The sequence below is a fragment of the Diorhabda sublineata genome, chromosome 4 (genome assembly GCF_026230105.1).
Source record: "Diorhabda sublineata isolate icDioSubl1.1 chromosome 4, icDioSubl1.1, whole genome shotgun sequence".
Lineage (NCBI taxonomy): Eukaryota > Metazoa > Arthropoda > Insecta > Coleoptera > Chrysomelidae > Diorhabda > Diorhabda sublineata.
Genome location: NC_079477.1, coordinates 9667362 through 9684025, shown reverse-complemented (window position 1 = coordinate 9684025; position 16664 = coordinate 9667362). Strand labels below are relative to the sequence as shown.

The window sequence follows — 16664 nt, the reverse complement described above, 5'->3', positions numbered from 1 at the left end:
AGTGACCTATTTTAGTATCAGGAAGCCTCTCTGTAGCTCATTACCATATTAAACTTCTTCCCCCTGTTTCAACTAATCTCTGTAGGATAGTTGTAGGCCAGATCACCGAAAAAGCTGAGCCTCATCATCTTAAGAAAGAGGCTCAACTGTAGCTTCGTAACAGGACTATATTATAAAGAACTAACTACTAAATATTATTTTTGATAAAAGATTTATATAATGCCCAATTATCCAATCTGAAATATTTCAACCTTGACGTCGATATATTATTAGCAGATTATCTGATTTCAGTTTTTTAATTTTGAGTAGACATTTTGTCTCAAGATATCATAGAACTGTACAGCAATTTCAAACTTTTCCAGACCTTGATTACAAAATAATTATAACAGAACAATTATAATTATTTCGCCAGCTGGAAAAATCGTTTATTAATTTGTAGACAGAAAGGTACGAGGTACGAGGCTCTCTATCTCAGCATTGGCGCCAATAGATGATAAGAATCAATATTTTGAAGCATGAATGTATATGACATAATTTTAAAATAACAAATTTGTTTATTGAAATTGTTTGTTCAGAAGTCACGGCATGATTATATATCTTACAATGAAATCGTCCTCTTTCTAGGACATTAAATATAATAACCATTTTATCTGGGTAAAATACAAATGTAAACCTCATTCCAATAAACAATCTTAATCGGAAAACAAATAATTCAAACCACCTTTTATTATACATAGGGTATTTAATAAAAGATATCCTCTTTAAAAACACCTCAGAGTTGTGCAATTTTTCAAAAAATTGGGCAGATATATTTTCGAAAATATATGATATCTTGTTAGTTTCCAAATAATTGTGATTATCCCAAAAATCATGTGGTTCCTAGAAAATTATATGAAGTCCTTATATTGTACACCGTTAAATTAAATAGTTCCAATGCATTAGTTCCAATTAATGAAAAGGTGGAGAGAAAAGATGAACTAATTATAAAGAGTGTTCTAAAAATATTTACAAAATTCACTGATAAATCTAAACAATCTTGGAGGAAGAATGGGTATTATTCAGTAGTTAAAAAATGGTAACAAAATTTTTCAATTATCTTGTTTTTTTTTCACTGTCACTGTGCAGCTTTTTGGGTACCCTATGTAATTTGATTATGGTAAGTCTAATACGCCTCTTATTCATGTTCTCGAGTAAAATTACCTAAATTGATAACCTACCCTCACTAAATGGAAATAGATTAGGTTGTGTCCTCACCTTTATTTATTTTGGAATACCAAAAGGTTATGGTAAAATTAAGATAAATCTTCCTCATGCTCCCAAGTAGAACTAATCACTTTTCAATAAAAAACAAGGATTGGGAATAGCTGTTATGATTATGAGCTGTATTCATCTTAGATTACGCAAGAAAACTCAATTATGGCAATGTTAGTACAGCCCCAATTGATGCCCTCAATTAATAGAACAATTAGTGTTTTGATAGAAAACACTCAAGACTCAGATATAGAGCAAATTGTGTCATTACTATTATGGTTATCAGTTCTATTCATTGATATACCCAAGAAAACTGAATTATGGCAATTTTAATAGCATTCGCTTTTTGAGAAAAAAGCCTACCAAATGGAAATTATGACATATTTTATCATTACGGTGAAGGTTAACAGCTCTTTTTACTTTGGGATACAAAACAAAATCAAAAATGGCAGTTTGAAACGACCCTTTTTCATGTGCATGAGTGGATCGACTCACTTTTTAGTTGTCAAATTGTCAACGAGCATCTTATTTTCTCTCATTAATTCCTACTAAGAATTCTCGACAACATCGCAAATCTCTTGGCAGCAGACAATTTGTGAATCAAACTGAGCTCATGGGTTTACTAACACATACTGTGTTATTTTTATTTCGGGCTAGGTAAACATGTTTTCACTTTATTACGTTTTTGTTTTTTGAAATTTCGAGAGGCCGTTGAATGGATCAGTCTATTAACATTAACCAGTGGAGGATTTTTTTATCAGAGAGAAGTTATTTTGATAGAATTTTGGGATATATTCGGATAATAATAAATATTCCACCAAACATATAATGAACATAGGAAGTTATTGTTAATATTATATTAAGTGAAAAGTAAAGGGGGAAAGTAATTCAGTATGATATGATGTGACAAGGGGAAGGTCATTTATTACACATAAAATACCGATTAGAATACAGTCAAATAATTATAAAATTGTATGACATAATTCATGGATGGCTCCTGAGTTTTATTCTTCTGCTCTCATGTGCCTTGTCTCCCTAACGTTGGCGATCACTATGCTATATGGTTCACCAGCCCTTCTTATGCCGGTCCATTTCGAATATTTCTGAGCCACGACTCTGCTTTCTTCCAACTCTACCGTACCCTCAATTTTGCCTTTGAGTATGAGCTATAATAGCAGATATTTATCACGTTTTAAAATAGGACCAAATATGATAATCATTCATATTTCATAAAATGAATTGCAATGAAATAATTAATAGTAATAGGTAATATATGGAAAACCTCCCAAAATCATATGAAAAATGCTTTATTGTTAACAAATTGTTAAAATTTAAAATAAAAACTAAAAAACAAACATAAAAATAACTAAATAAAGATACAAATAAATAAAATTTCATTACAGAAGGAAACCACAATGAGTAAGAAAATTATAGGTAATAGAGATAATTAATAAATAAGTCGTATATAAGTCCATAGCAATAATTGAACCGGAGTTAAATATTATTATTAGAATAGAAGTCGTTTACAGAGTAGTTACTTTCCAGTAAATATATCCTCAAATTATTGCAGAATGCGGGAAAAGATGATTTGATATCAAATGGCAAGTGATTCTGCATTTTTTTGCATTGTAAAATATTAAGCCCTGAATGTAGAGTAGTTAGGTAAAAATCGAACACCACGTTCCTAAGTGGATATTTCTGAAATTGTAGGAGCGTGCTAGCGAATTAGGCAAAGGAATAAGGGCAGAGTAAACTGTTAAGGATGTGGATAAGTTCATTTCTTTGGAAACTGGAGGAATTGAATTTTTTAGACAAGGCGACAATATGTAATTCCCATTTCAAGGAATTGTCCAAATCGACCCCTAAGAATTTTACAGATTCAACGACGCCAATTGTGGTGTTATTTAATAAAAAAGGCTGCAATGTATTTTTATATGATAAATCTTTGGCATTACAAACGTTGAGACAGAGAATATTAGAGTCGCACCATAATATAAGGGTCATTAGGTCACAAGATATGGTGCTATGAAGTGCCAACAAAATAAACTAGTGTCGTCTGCAAATAGACATATTTCACCATTTCATTTATAAACAGAAGAAACAAAATAGGGGCTAGTACTGAGCCTTGGACCACTCCAAATTCCATTTGCTTGCAAGATGACATCGTTATATCAACCCTTATCAATATATATATATATATATATATATATATATATATATATATATATAATGATGAAAGCCTCTTTTTCTTTCTTTCTTTCAATGATCTTTGATAACGTGGGAAGGAGTGTAATTGTGCGAGATAATTCGATGTTTGATTTTTATCTCCTCCTTTATGCAGAGGTATAATTATAGCCGTCTTAAGGAAAAGTGCAATTTTGAAAAGACACGTTAATTAAAGTGGTTAAGTGATTTAATGCGAAATCGGGCAGACTCGATTCAGTTCCAAATGAGTATTTATGTTTGATGTCATTAATTGTACTGCGAAGCTCTACTAAAATTACAATGTTAAGAAGAAACTGTGTCAAGTTAGCATTTGAATCAGGAAGATATGAAAGCAGATCATGAGAAGGAGTTATAGAATTTGATAAATTTTCTTTTAATTAATGCAATAACAGGAGTCAAATCTCGAATTGGACATTTCTATAAAACATATTTAATTGCATTTAATATGTTGGTGCCTAGAATTTGCATCTTCTATATTTTTAAATACTCTCAATTGTCTAGATATTGAATTTTCCATTCATATGGAGTTTTTTGGTGGAATTAAATCGGAAATGGATTAGCATTGCTCTTAGTACTCCTTTCAAATCAAAAGTAAACTAAAAATATACTCATTTAAAGAGGTTAAAGAAGGACATTGAGAATTCGGATGATTCCCGAATGTATTCCTCTCTATATATAAAATTTTTATCAAGAATACGAAAGTATTTTTAAACTTAAGTATTTATGAGGAATTCTAAATGAAAACAAGCATCGTCTCTGGCTGTTTATTGCTACGTGTTGATTTCGAGAAATGAATATTCTTGTAAATAAGACAAAGTACAAATTATGCAGTTCGAGTCATCAGATTCTTTCGTGCCATCAAAACAAATTTCTAGCCTGAAAATTCTCTACAATATTTCTTATAAAACATGACTCCTCATAATCATAGCGATAGCCCATACGTATTAAGATAGAGTTATAAAATTTCTACTGTTAATAGTTTATCTGAAAATGCTGAAAATGAGGGTCTTGGAATTGTGAAGACGCGTCATTGTCCATTCTCTGCTAACAAGTTATAAAAATTGAGTTTGGAGAATAGAAGAAATTCAATTTAACCATGTACATATTACAAAAATTTAGTGTCAAATGTGACTTTGTCTTGCATATGATAATTTCACTAAAAATATACCTTTTTTAGATAAACTTTCAGTAGATAATTATGCGTGATCTTGTTCAAATGGTAGCGTGTTTACGTATTAGGCAAACATATTCAAAGACGAATAAAGAAGGAAGAGTCAATATTTTGAATCTCGGCAGTGAGTCCGCTGTTTAGTCTGAGTAAATATCTAACAGCTCTTTTTCGAAGTTTGAAGAATTAAATCACGAAAGTTCGGAAGGGCATATCGTAAATGCGACTCAATAAAGGCATAATAAAATGTTATAGAGGTGGATAAGTTCAGTTCTTTGGAAACTGATTGTCTACAACAAACCCTAAGACTTTACACATTCAACTACATCAATTGTGGTGTTATTTGTTTAGTTTAGTTTTAGTTTATTTAGTTTTAGAATCGTTGAGAAACAGAAGTTTAGAATCACACAACATTTAAGGGTGATTATGAAGTGTCGTGAGATCAGGGCTGCTCTAAGAGAAACTAGTATCTTTTGTAAAAAGACCACATTCTATTGGCTTTCAAGAAGAGATCGTTGTATCAACCCTTACGATCTGACTTCTGTTGGTAAGGTATCAGTTAAACCATGCGAGAGGTGTTCCCCTGAAACAGTAGTAGTGAAATTTGTTACTCAAAATACTATGCAAAGCTTTATAAAATTAAGAATCTACTTATATTTTCGATGAATAGTGATAGTCAGATAAAAGGAACATAAAACGAAGCCTCCCAAAAAAATTTTGATGTTAATAGGATTAGGTTATTATTTGTTCTAACTTTGATTCTATCTATTTCCTTTTTATGAAATTTCAAATTAACTATTTAAATATACCAATTTCATTTCGATAGTGCATTTTAAAAAGATGAGTCATTGTATCAAAATAAAAGTTTAGTAATTTCGTTAGAAGTAACTTTTTTCATAGTCGTGCCAAAACCACTAAAAAAAATTGTCCTCATGATTACATTTAATCAGTGAGTCGTTTAAACCAAACAAAACCTTAGTTCACAAACAAATATGTATCTTATTCTTTCTGTAATCAAATATTCTTTTCATATTTATTCAGATATTGAAAAATTTTCCTCTGTAAAATGAACAATATATTGCTTTGTTATGAAATAATGTGATGGAAAACAGCATTATATGCTGGAATGTTTTTTAACGAGCTGTTGATAAAATTTGATTCTGTTTTAAATATCAACTATAGATAGGTTTGTGTAATTTTCTAAGAGCGTGGGAATATTTCCTATCATCGATTCACCACGGTCTTCAACAGTCTTGGCTAGTAATCAAATTTGTATCTAGTCAATTTGAAAAATCACGTTTCATAAATTATTATTGAAGCTGTTGAGGTAGGTTACGTTTCTTATCTCTTCAAAATGCAATGCAATGATTAAAAATGTACATTGATTTATCCAGTACTAAGTATTAGCTCTTCTTATTTTGTAGAACGCCATATAATTTGAACGTAACTTATTTAGTTTAGATTTAAAAAATTTATATCCTAAAAATCACATATTAGAACTCTTAGATAAGTACTAGTTGACTACAATGTAACCAATTACATGACCAGGTTAAGTGCCATTTCATTAGGTTTTGTAAGCATTTCTTAGGATATTAATTAATCTGGTATACCTCAAAAGTGCTTATGTGAAATGTTAAGAGTTTAACATTATTTGTTCACATTTCATTTAGACAGCTCTCTTATTGATGCTTCTGTATTTTTATAGTCATTATATATAGTTAGTTGTCTCATGATAGGACTTCTTTGAAGGCGTAGACTAGTTTTTACTTCCCCTTGTATATATATGTGAACTGATGGTATCATCAGAATCACCTGCAGAGTTCTATTTGGAACTTTTTTATAAGTACCACAGATGTAGTCTACCTTATAGGCCATTAACCATTCACCCATATTTTTATGAGTTCAAACATGACGTCTAAATCAACGATGTTAATTATTCGTTATGCTAATTTCTTAATAAACCAAAAATTGGAACAAATTTAGTGCAAGTTTCCCGCTTTGATGTTTTACAAACCGCCAATTATATCGTCCTTGACCTGTATTAAATATGATCCTTATATAACAATTTTATAAATTATGAACGCTCTTTTTGTAGACTGCAGGCTACGAAAATGGTATAAAAATGTTTAAGTAGATAGTTATAAAATTAGTTTAACCTCAATTCCATTATTAATTATAGACAAAATGGAATTTAGCTTTCAGAAACATTTATAAAGTAATCGACGTACTATAATTATAAGGAATCAACAAATTTACATGAAAGCCCCTGTGGCCTAATGGATAAGGCATCGGCCTCCTAAGCCGGGGACTGTGGGTTCGAGTCCCACCAGGGGTACAAATTTTTTTTTGCATTTAAATAGAAATGAGATTATAGTCTAGATATATTCGATCTAGATTTATTAAAAAAAAATTGATTGGGGTCAAAGAATCGATTAGATTTTTTAGGTTAATACCATTACAGTTGACCATGTCTAAAATTGGATATGTCTACTAAGAACACGTGCTAATAGTGAAAGGAGACATATATAGAGTGACCCAACAAAAGCGTACAGATATAACAATGCCCAATTGTTTCAAATAAAAATGGGTTGTCAAGTGAGACTTTTCATTTTGTACACATAGCTTTTTGCAGTTTGAAATCTTTCGTATTTTATGCACAAATGTAAATTAATAATTCGTCTTTGAGATTTTATCTAGTCTTTACATCTGCTGTAGAAATATCGAATTACCTGGTACTACAATTGGGTTATGTTCTATTGTGAAAATGATATCTGATCTTCTAAGAAAACTTTACAATAAAAAAAAATCGAAATCATCAGTGCATCACATATAACAGTATTTAGTAACACTACAAGAGTAATATGATGATCATAGCAAATGCAATAAAAATGAAAAAGACTTTTTCACTTGGTTCCCAACCAATAAATATTGCTCCACAAGTTACAAAGGAAGTATATAAATTAACATGTTTTCCAGAAAGACTTTTAGATTTAGATGTATGCAATGAAAAAAAGATTGTTGCTTCTTTGTTTTTCTTTTCGGTGAATAGAATTATTATTGATTTAAAATTGAAGGACTGAGGTCATTCTTGAGGCTGAGTCTATGTATGCCATCACAGAGATTGCTGGAAGTAATAGGAAAAAGTTGATCTTTTTAAATCATTTAAAATATAACGATATTTTTGTTAGAAACAGTTAAATGAAGATAATTATTGGTAATTTTGGAAATCCGCTTTTGAAATATATTCTTTACATTTTGATACGGATAACGTTTTGTTCAAAATGGACTGTTCTCGATTTTATAAGAATTTGGACTTGGCAAATGCTGTGAGCATGAAAAAATTTCCTTGATGATAATACGTGAATCAAATCAGGTTTCGCTATATATGGATCATAAATCATAGTTCATTGATCAATAGATATCAAAATTTACGTTATATTACTGACTACAAATTTATACCTACACCATCAATATGAACATTAAATCTAACATTTTACGACAAGAGCAAAGAAAACTTTAACCTAGAGTTAACGATTAATTTATGAGATAAGACCAAATAATTGGTGTTGTTCGATTTGGAAGTAATGCGTAGAATTCCTGTAGGAATATTATTAAACATAGGATTGTTCCCTCTGACTTAGTTGAAGCTGAATTATAAGCATTTTCCAACAAATGGAAATACATTCCAGCTTTTTATAATAGACTATTTATAATAGAAGATAATTTGAATATATAATTAATTATTTGCTTTTGTTGATTCTTTTTGTGAACAAATATTATTTCTTTCCATTAACTGTAGAATGGAAAAATTATGGGTATACAAAGTTATTTATCATTCTATTATATTAGGAAAAACTGAAAATATCACAGGCTGAGAAGTTGGTAGGGTAGCATGAAAAAAATATTTTTTTCTTTAAATTTATTATCAAATACAGTCGCCTTAGATGTCAAATAGAGCCGTCTCCCAAGTTTTTGATAACTTATAGTACGATAACCTCTTTAACGGCGCAAAATTTCTATCCTATGTGTATCCTTTTGAGATCTGAAAACAAGACAAAGTCTCTGGCGCCTAGATGTGAATAAGGAATCAGTTTGCTATCGTTTCAATTGATTTGCGACGTGGTGCATCATTCTTATGCCAATGGAGCGGTTTTCCGCGATTTCGTCCTTCAAATGCGCATCCCCAAATAATGATGTCATGACCTTGCCAGCCGACGTTTCTTTACTTCTTGGTCGGCTCAAGACTTGCAGTACACTCGGCAGACTGTAGATTGAGCTCCTGTATGAAATGATAGAGACATGTTCCATCCATACTCACATTTGTAAGTAAAAATTCAAATTTCTTCCAATGAACAACTTCAAACATTACTCAGAATATTCGTTGTTATTTTACAATTGAGTGACCGCGCGGTAAGGCAACCAAAAAACTCATTACAATATTTCAATATTGCCAACACTTTACATTATGGTTATCCGAAATAATTTTGTTTGTTTGATGTTTTCGTCGGTGACAGCTGCTTTGAGACGTCCACTACGTGCATCCTTCTCGGTGCTATGTCCGAATAATGTTTATCAATCCAAGCCTTGGCTTCAATACTATTTAATTGACAAAAAACAATACTTTATTAACAAAAGGTGCTTCACTCAAAATGCTGAAAGTCACAAACTAATGGTAAGACACCTATCAAATTGATAAACTTGTGTTTTAGTGGTTAAGGCTAACTGAAAAAGATAAAGATTTATTACTCGTAGCACCATCTAATTGTCAGCCTATGAAATTTTCAGCCCACGTAATATTTTGTGTGTACTATTTCGCAAAATAACTCATTTTTGAGAAAAGGCGTTCTCAGTATATTCGTAATCGACTAATTCAAGCGGTCTAAATAATTTTGAAAAATTTTCATTCAACTTTTCACTCTTTGAACATATATTAAATTTGTATGAAATGACTAAACAAACATTGAGAAACTCTAAATGATATTCTCTCAGGCATTTACAACTAAATACTAAACAATACCTTTCAAGAAATTGTTTTGAAAAAGTGTATGTCTTTTAAGATTTCTATCGGAACTCGGTATAATCAAGTCCTACCAAAATGTTAATAAGTTCATGTGTATTTTTAATATAAACAACATCTAAAATTGGTAGGTCCACAACCAAAACCTGCATATTATTAAAACAAATCAACAACATGATGGTTCGGATTTTATAATAAATTTCAAACAACACGTTTAGATAAATTATTTGGAAACGATAGTTTTTCTTCGTGTTTTAAAGTCTAAAGATATTTTGGTCCTATCTGGGACATTTTCCCCTTTGAAAAATAAGAATACTATCACCTTTTATGAATCCTCACTTATTTTTGGCATATCTCCTTTTCAATTCTTTGGTATATTTTTGGTATAATTGGTATAACTACCACTATTCCTAGAAATTCAGCAGCACGATCGTTGTGTTTTTCCACACTTTATTCAACTTACTCTGTTATTTTGTTTGTTTATCTACTTAGGTGGAATTTTGTCATCAAACCTTCAATGACTTTTAACCAACTGGAAATTTCACATACTTTCGTGTTATTGATAACAATACACGATTCTAAAAAATTTGCTCAAATATTTAATAATATCACTTGAATTGATTACTTTAATTTTTATACGAAACAGAATGTAACATAAATTTCGAATCAAGCTTTGAAATTTTACTAATACTATTTAAAAGATTCAAGACGATTTATGGCGTTACTAAGTTATATTTATTAAGCTAATGAAAATTATGAAAAAAGGTGGATGCTTCGATTTCTCAGCTCAGTGCAAAAGCAACGACGAGTAGAACGTGAGCGGTTTTTATAGTTTTGCCGCGAGGACTAAATGTAATCCGATTAATTGTTACGGGGGATGGAACTATGGTCTTTTACTATGATTCGACATCTAAAAGAGGTTCCAAAGAGTCGAAACGGAGTCATCGGAAAGGAGAGTCCGTGCCAAAAAATCTGTTTGATTCTCTTTAAAGAGTGAACGCGGCATATTATTCTTACTTACTAAGGCAGTTGCGTCGAAAAATTATCCAAAAAAATACGCGGGAAAACCAACCGAGGTGTACGCTTACTTCATAACAAGGTTACAGAACATGGATGTGACTTCACATAGATTGAAAACTCACCATATAGCCTGATTTGGCCCCTGTCAAACTATTTTGTCCTCACAAAACTGAAAGGTTAATGGGTAAAAGATTTAACAGCGACAATAAATTTAAAATTGCGATATTCGGACATTTTGACTCTAGAGATGCCCCATACGTATATTCAAAAATAGTCACAGTTTATATTAATAACCTTGAGTATTAGATAATGGTGTAAAATCTATATTGCTTTTTATTCATCGTTCAAAGTCTCAAAACATTATTTGTTAAAAACGATTTACATTGGATATCAGTACACCAGCAATTTTATTTTTTTGTGGTTACAAACAATAAAACAGTTTATAACTTAAATGATCTTCACAGATATATTTCGAAGTAATCGTCCATAAAGTCCCTGGATCTCTTCCTGCAAGCTGTAACTACTTTATTCGTTCCTTTGTTGCTCTAGTTAAGTGAATAAATACTTTTTCAGGTGATTTCAATGGAGTATAAGTATACTGACGCACTTTACACCACTTATAATATATGTTATAACAGAAAAACAAACAAACAATATAATTTTAATTGTTTACAAGTGATTATAATATAAAAAATTATTATAATAATTTTGCATGTCAAATTAGAAGTTCATATTATTTAAACTAGTTTTTCAAAATTTTTCAGATATTCTGTCTACATATCTATTGAAATTCTATTGTGTTTTCCCAGAAAAATACGATCAAAGGTTTCTCACTCTTTTAACATGGGTGTGCTCTGATTTGTTATAGTTTATTATCAGAGTCTATAATATTATGGCGTTTTCTCGTACTATCTATTTTCTTTCGTTAACTATTAGTAGTAAAAATCTACCACGTTGAAATCCCCTCTGCGATAAGGAACCGACTCAAGAAATGTCAACTTCTATACTAGATAGTGATACTTCAGTCGTTCTTTGACTCAAGTTGAAGTTGTTTGCCGTCCATCAATTGATGACCGTGCAAACGTTTGTTGTTCGTGTAACATGTGATTGTAGACGTTTGTATCTTTGAAAGAATTTTTGAAAAAACGAATGTGCAAAGACCATGTTTTTTGGAATAATGTGATTATGCGAGAAGTATCCAAAAAGTATATTTTTTGTTGTCGAAAGAAAATATCTTTTCGAGCCTGTTTCTCCAATCAAATGCCAATAGGTAAATATATTTTTCTGGAACAATGGAAAATAGAATTCAATTTTCCTAATTGTTTTTTTTTGTATCAAGTCACTCTTTTTGATGTCGCTTCCTAGTTGCATCTTTTTTGTTAATTAATCCCCAATTATTAGTTTGATATATATAAATATTAGATATAGTTTTTGTAACCTACATCTTTTTGTAACAAATTCATTGATTATTTACAATAATCCTGCTTCTAATTTCTAATAGATTTTATTATTAAAACGTATTTGTATACATGAATAGTGTTTGTGACAATTTCAAAAAAATTGTTTTTCTATTGAATTACTTAACTTAATAATGTTTTTGAGTTCCATTGAGTGACAGCAGATTCAACAATTTATTATGTAGAATATAAATTAGATAGAAATATTACATCAACATACTGTATTCCATAGTTCCTATTTGTTATAATTTTTCATTTTCATTGTTTGGTGTAATTCAATATTAAACAGTAAGTATTTCATTTAGTTTTAACACAGACGATCACAGTTGAATTATCGGAAGAAATTTGAAGAAAAATGTCATTAAATAATGATATGATAAATATACTTACTTATACAGTCTGAGAGATCAGAAAGCATTGGAATTTTGAAAACATTTTCTAGCAACCAACAACTAGAATTAATTGGTTTACTTACTTGTTTCATTAGACAAAACTGTCTCATAGTTTCATCTTAAACGTATCTAGTACGTATTTATTATATCTCCTTGAAGCCATAATAAGGATTTGAGATTTATTTAAACATATATTTTTGCCTAATAAACTTTCGCTGAACTTTTAGTTCTTGAACATGGTGTTACTGTTGTTACTTCTTCATAAGCAAAAATTGCACAGGAAGAGACTACTGCCTACTCTTCAGCGGATTTAATTGCTGTTATAAAAGTCTTCAAATGTAATAGTTAACGCGATAATTTTTTTGCAGTTAGTAAACTTGAAAACCGGGTTACTACTTTGCTCTTTGATGAGTGAAATCGCTGGGTGTAATAATAAAAAGCTGGTATAATACTTGGTCCAAATGGCTGCACCCCAAGTAGGAATTTTTTAGGCAACCAGATTGTAATAGTGGCAAATAGATAATAAAATAATATAACTTTTTACATATAAATAGATATTGTTTACTCGGAAATTGAAAGCACCAGTATGAAATCAAAAAGTCTGTTAACAACCTAAACATGAATCTCGTGAAACGCAGAGTTAATAAATTAGTCCTAGAAGACTAGCTATACCTAACAATTAACTATAAACAAAATTCTCTTATTTTCTAGATAGAAAATGTGTGAATATTTTCGGTGAAATAAATTTTCTAAGAAAATTCGGATTCTATAGAGATTGATCAAATTTGTAAGCCTTTATTATGTCTTACCATTTCTTAAGTAATTTTCAATAATTTCCTAGAACTTCTCTTCCCTTGAGAGACAGGGATTCAAACAATTCCTATTTTTGATGTATTCAATATTCAAATCGGTGGTTTTCACCAGGAAAAAAAGAGTTGTATGCCTCTATATATTTTACGGTACCTTCTCCCTTCTGTATATCTGTATCCATTAAAACACCTTTTTAATAACTTCTCGTTTTTCTTCGCACTTTTCATTGTGATTCCAAAATATTATATGTTAAATCAGAACATATAAAAATAAAAGTGGTTCCCTTTTGAGTACTGGTAAAGTCGAATAACGTTATATGTCACATGTGCGTTTCTAATATAAATGAGTTACACTGTATATATTCGAAATGATATTATAGAAATAATGTTAAGGTCACTTTAAAATGAAAGAAAGAAACTGTTTATAATCCATGGTAGATTTTATTCAAAGGTTATATTAGAATTTAAATAATCAAGTAATTCAAAAAGGCTCTGTTCCAATTTTTAAATGAATTCAATGTAATCTACTTCAACAAACGTGTTCGTATCAACCTTGCATCATTCCTTATATAAAACTTTATCTATGTAATGCTTTCATTTGGAAGGTATATGAATATTTTTTTGGACGTCATTATTTATTCATTGTCATTTATTATGAAAAAATTTACTCCAATTATGAGCCCCCCCATATTGCTTGCGAAATATGAGACAACTTTCACTATGCTTCGAAATAGTCACTATTTCTACATAAACATGTTACTCATTGTTTGATGTATTTCTTAATAATCATTTGATTAATCATAATTTATTCCACAATAAATAAAAAAATCTAGAAAAATTAACACTGTCCAACTAAAGATTCCTATGAATCTCAAGTTAAGAATTTTGGAAACTAAATTCTTTGTTTAGGTTCTAATTTCAACAGATGGGTAAATTTACGATGTATCAGTTGCAGTCACATCCGTTCTTTCTCATGTAACATATCTACATTTGCACCAACAGTAACCTGCAAGCATTGCTTCTTTATAATATTTCCATTCAGTCACCGAATTCTTTGACCATGGAGAACATTCCCGTGATAGAGGACAGTACTCAAGATATCACAGAAAATCAATCTGGTGCGTCTTCAAGATCAATCATTTTACCACCTTATTTGTCCAACATAAGTAATCAAGGTTATCAATGTCATAATAACAATGAATTTATCAAGATATATCGAATCCAAATTTTCATACAAGTCCTTAATGAATATTGATATAACAACAGAAAATCTAATTATTTATTTTTTCAAAGCCGACAACCAGTAGATGGAGAGTCTGGTTAATCAAAATTGTGATTCAGATAATACTGACACTGCGAATGGATGAATTTGTGTTGTTGATGATCCTTTTTTCAACATAATAAATTAACGACAAATTGGATTATTCTCTGCTACATCGTCTTCTTGTTTAATTCCAACTTATAAATTTGGGGTGGAGTAGAAAGTGGTAAGCTGTCTTGATATGGAAATGGTCGAATAGCTTATTAAATATTTGGGTATTTTATGGTTCCTATTTTATTTATTGGCAATAATTGTATGCAGAATGATAATCTAGATAAATTACATTTTTATGTGGTGTTATACTTTTTTTCTTAATAATTATAATCAGTTGCCGAATTGCAGTTACGGTAACAAATTCAACACCTTCTCTTAGAAACAATTACAAATAATGACAACCTATTTCGGGTGCGTCTTCATCATTAAAAGTTTCACCACCTTATTTGTCCAGCATAAGTCATCAAGCTTATCAATGTCATGATAACAATAAGGTTTCTCAAGATATATCGAACTCAACTTTTCATAATACAAATACATAGTTTCTCATCTGAATGTGATTCTTCAACTTTCTTCCTTTGTTAGTGTCTCAACAAGAACATAATCAAATATTCTATGGAAATTCTTGTATAATTTTGTATCGCAACCATTATCTGACTATTTCAGACCTTTCACTTTACATCATGACAATCATCAGAGTATTTTGCAAAATTGGTCGATTCTATTGTAGTTTATTTCTACACAAGGGCTCATCATCGCCCATGTTTGTCCACAGCAGTGTGCAATGCCTGCCACGATGAATAGTCCGAGACATTATCATTATTAGGACAGTGTAATTTTTGTATTGGACACATTTTCTCGATACAGACATTTGTCAGTTCCCACAGTGACACACATTTTCCCTATTTAAAAATAAGGGTTTACGATAGTAGGTGGACTGTTTCCTGTGGTCAACTATGTACTAAAAAAAGTTTGAGTACCTTTTTTTCTACTGAATACACTGTTTACACCGCCTCTACACCAACACTCATAATTACATTGTCTGACTCGTGTGTCGATAACCAGTGACTGAAGGTGAACTTACCTTCAGTCTCTGAAGAGGATAAGTTGGTTATCAGACAGTGTAGTTGTGAGTGTTGGTGTAGTACTGGTGTAAACAGTGTATTCAGTATGAATATCGCCAACGGTTCCAGAAATTCCAACCTAACCTTTTTTTCCATGTACTGATGCATATATATGATCTTATTACTGTTATTCATTGTGAAATCCTCATAATAATAATGTCAATTTCAATTTCAATTACAATGTAATACGCTGGTTACCATTTTAATTAACAAAGTTACAGATTTTCTTATTATTATTTATACAATAATTGTCTACTATTATGAACGTAATATGAAGTTATTCATCACAGGAGACCTCACACAAACTGTATCATTGACGAATTTTATCATGTTCGTTAGTTTGTTGCAATCCAATAAAACTCGCTGCCTTTGATGTTTTGAATAGCTCAAAGTAAAATATAAGAATACATAAGTATTATGATAAGACAACCGCCCCTTTCAAACATAAAGACGTTACGCTTCGTAAATTCTTACTACTTACCAGTCTGCACAACTTCTTTATAGACTTTTATTTCAGGAAATTTGAACTGAACATTTATTTCAGATTATTCCCGACGTTGAAAATTAAATGGAGCAGTTCATTCACCTAAAAGTGACACTAATCTACAAAACAAAAATGCAGACATGACGAATTTTATAACAGTGACATTATTGTTCCTGGAAATCAATCCTGGAAGTATTCAATTAATTTTAAAAATTCACTAATATAGCTTTTAAGAATTCTTCTATATCCATTTGTCAGTGATTATTTTTACTCACAAACTGGACTAATCAGACTAACAATTATATTATTTCATTATCAATAATAGTTTTACTATTATATATAATGCTATTGAATTAAGTGTCACGCCAAAACCAAATTATATCTTACCTTATCTACAACTG

General features: G+C 30.5%; 1 protein-coding gene and 1 non-coding gene across 2 annotated transcripts in view; both read left to right on the top strand.

The window, feature by feature from the left end:
- The window catches only part of LOC130442817 (neuroparsin-A-like), a 46127-nt gene that overhangs the window by 12940 nt on the left and 16523 nt on the right, over nt 1-16664 (top strand). The window lies entirely within an intron of this gene.
- Trnar-ccu (transfer RNA arginine (anticodon CCU)) lies at nt 6908-6980 on the top strand. The gene has a single exon. It is a non-coding gene; the product is annotated as a tRNA-Arg (tRNA).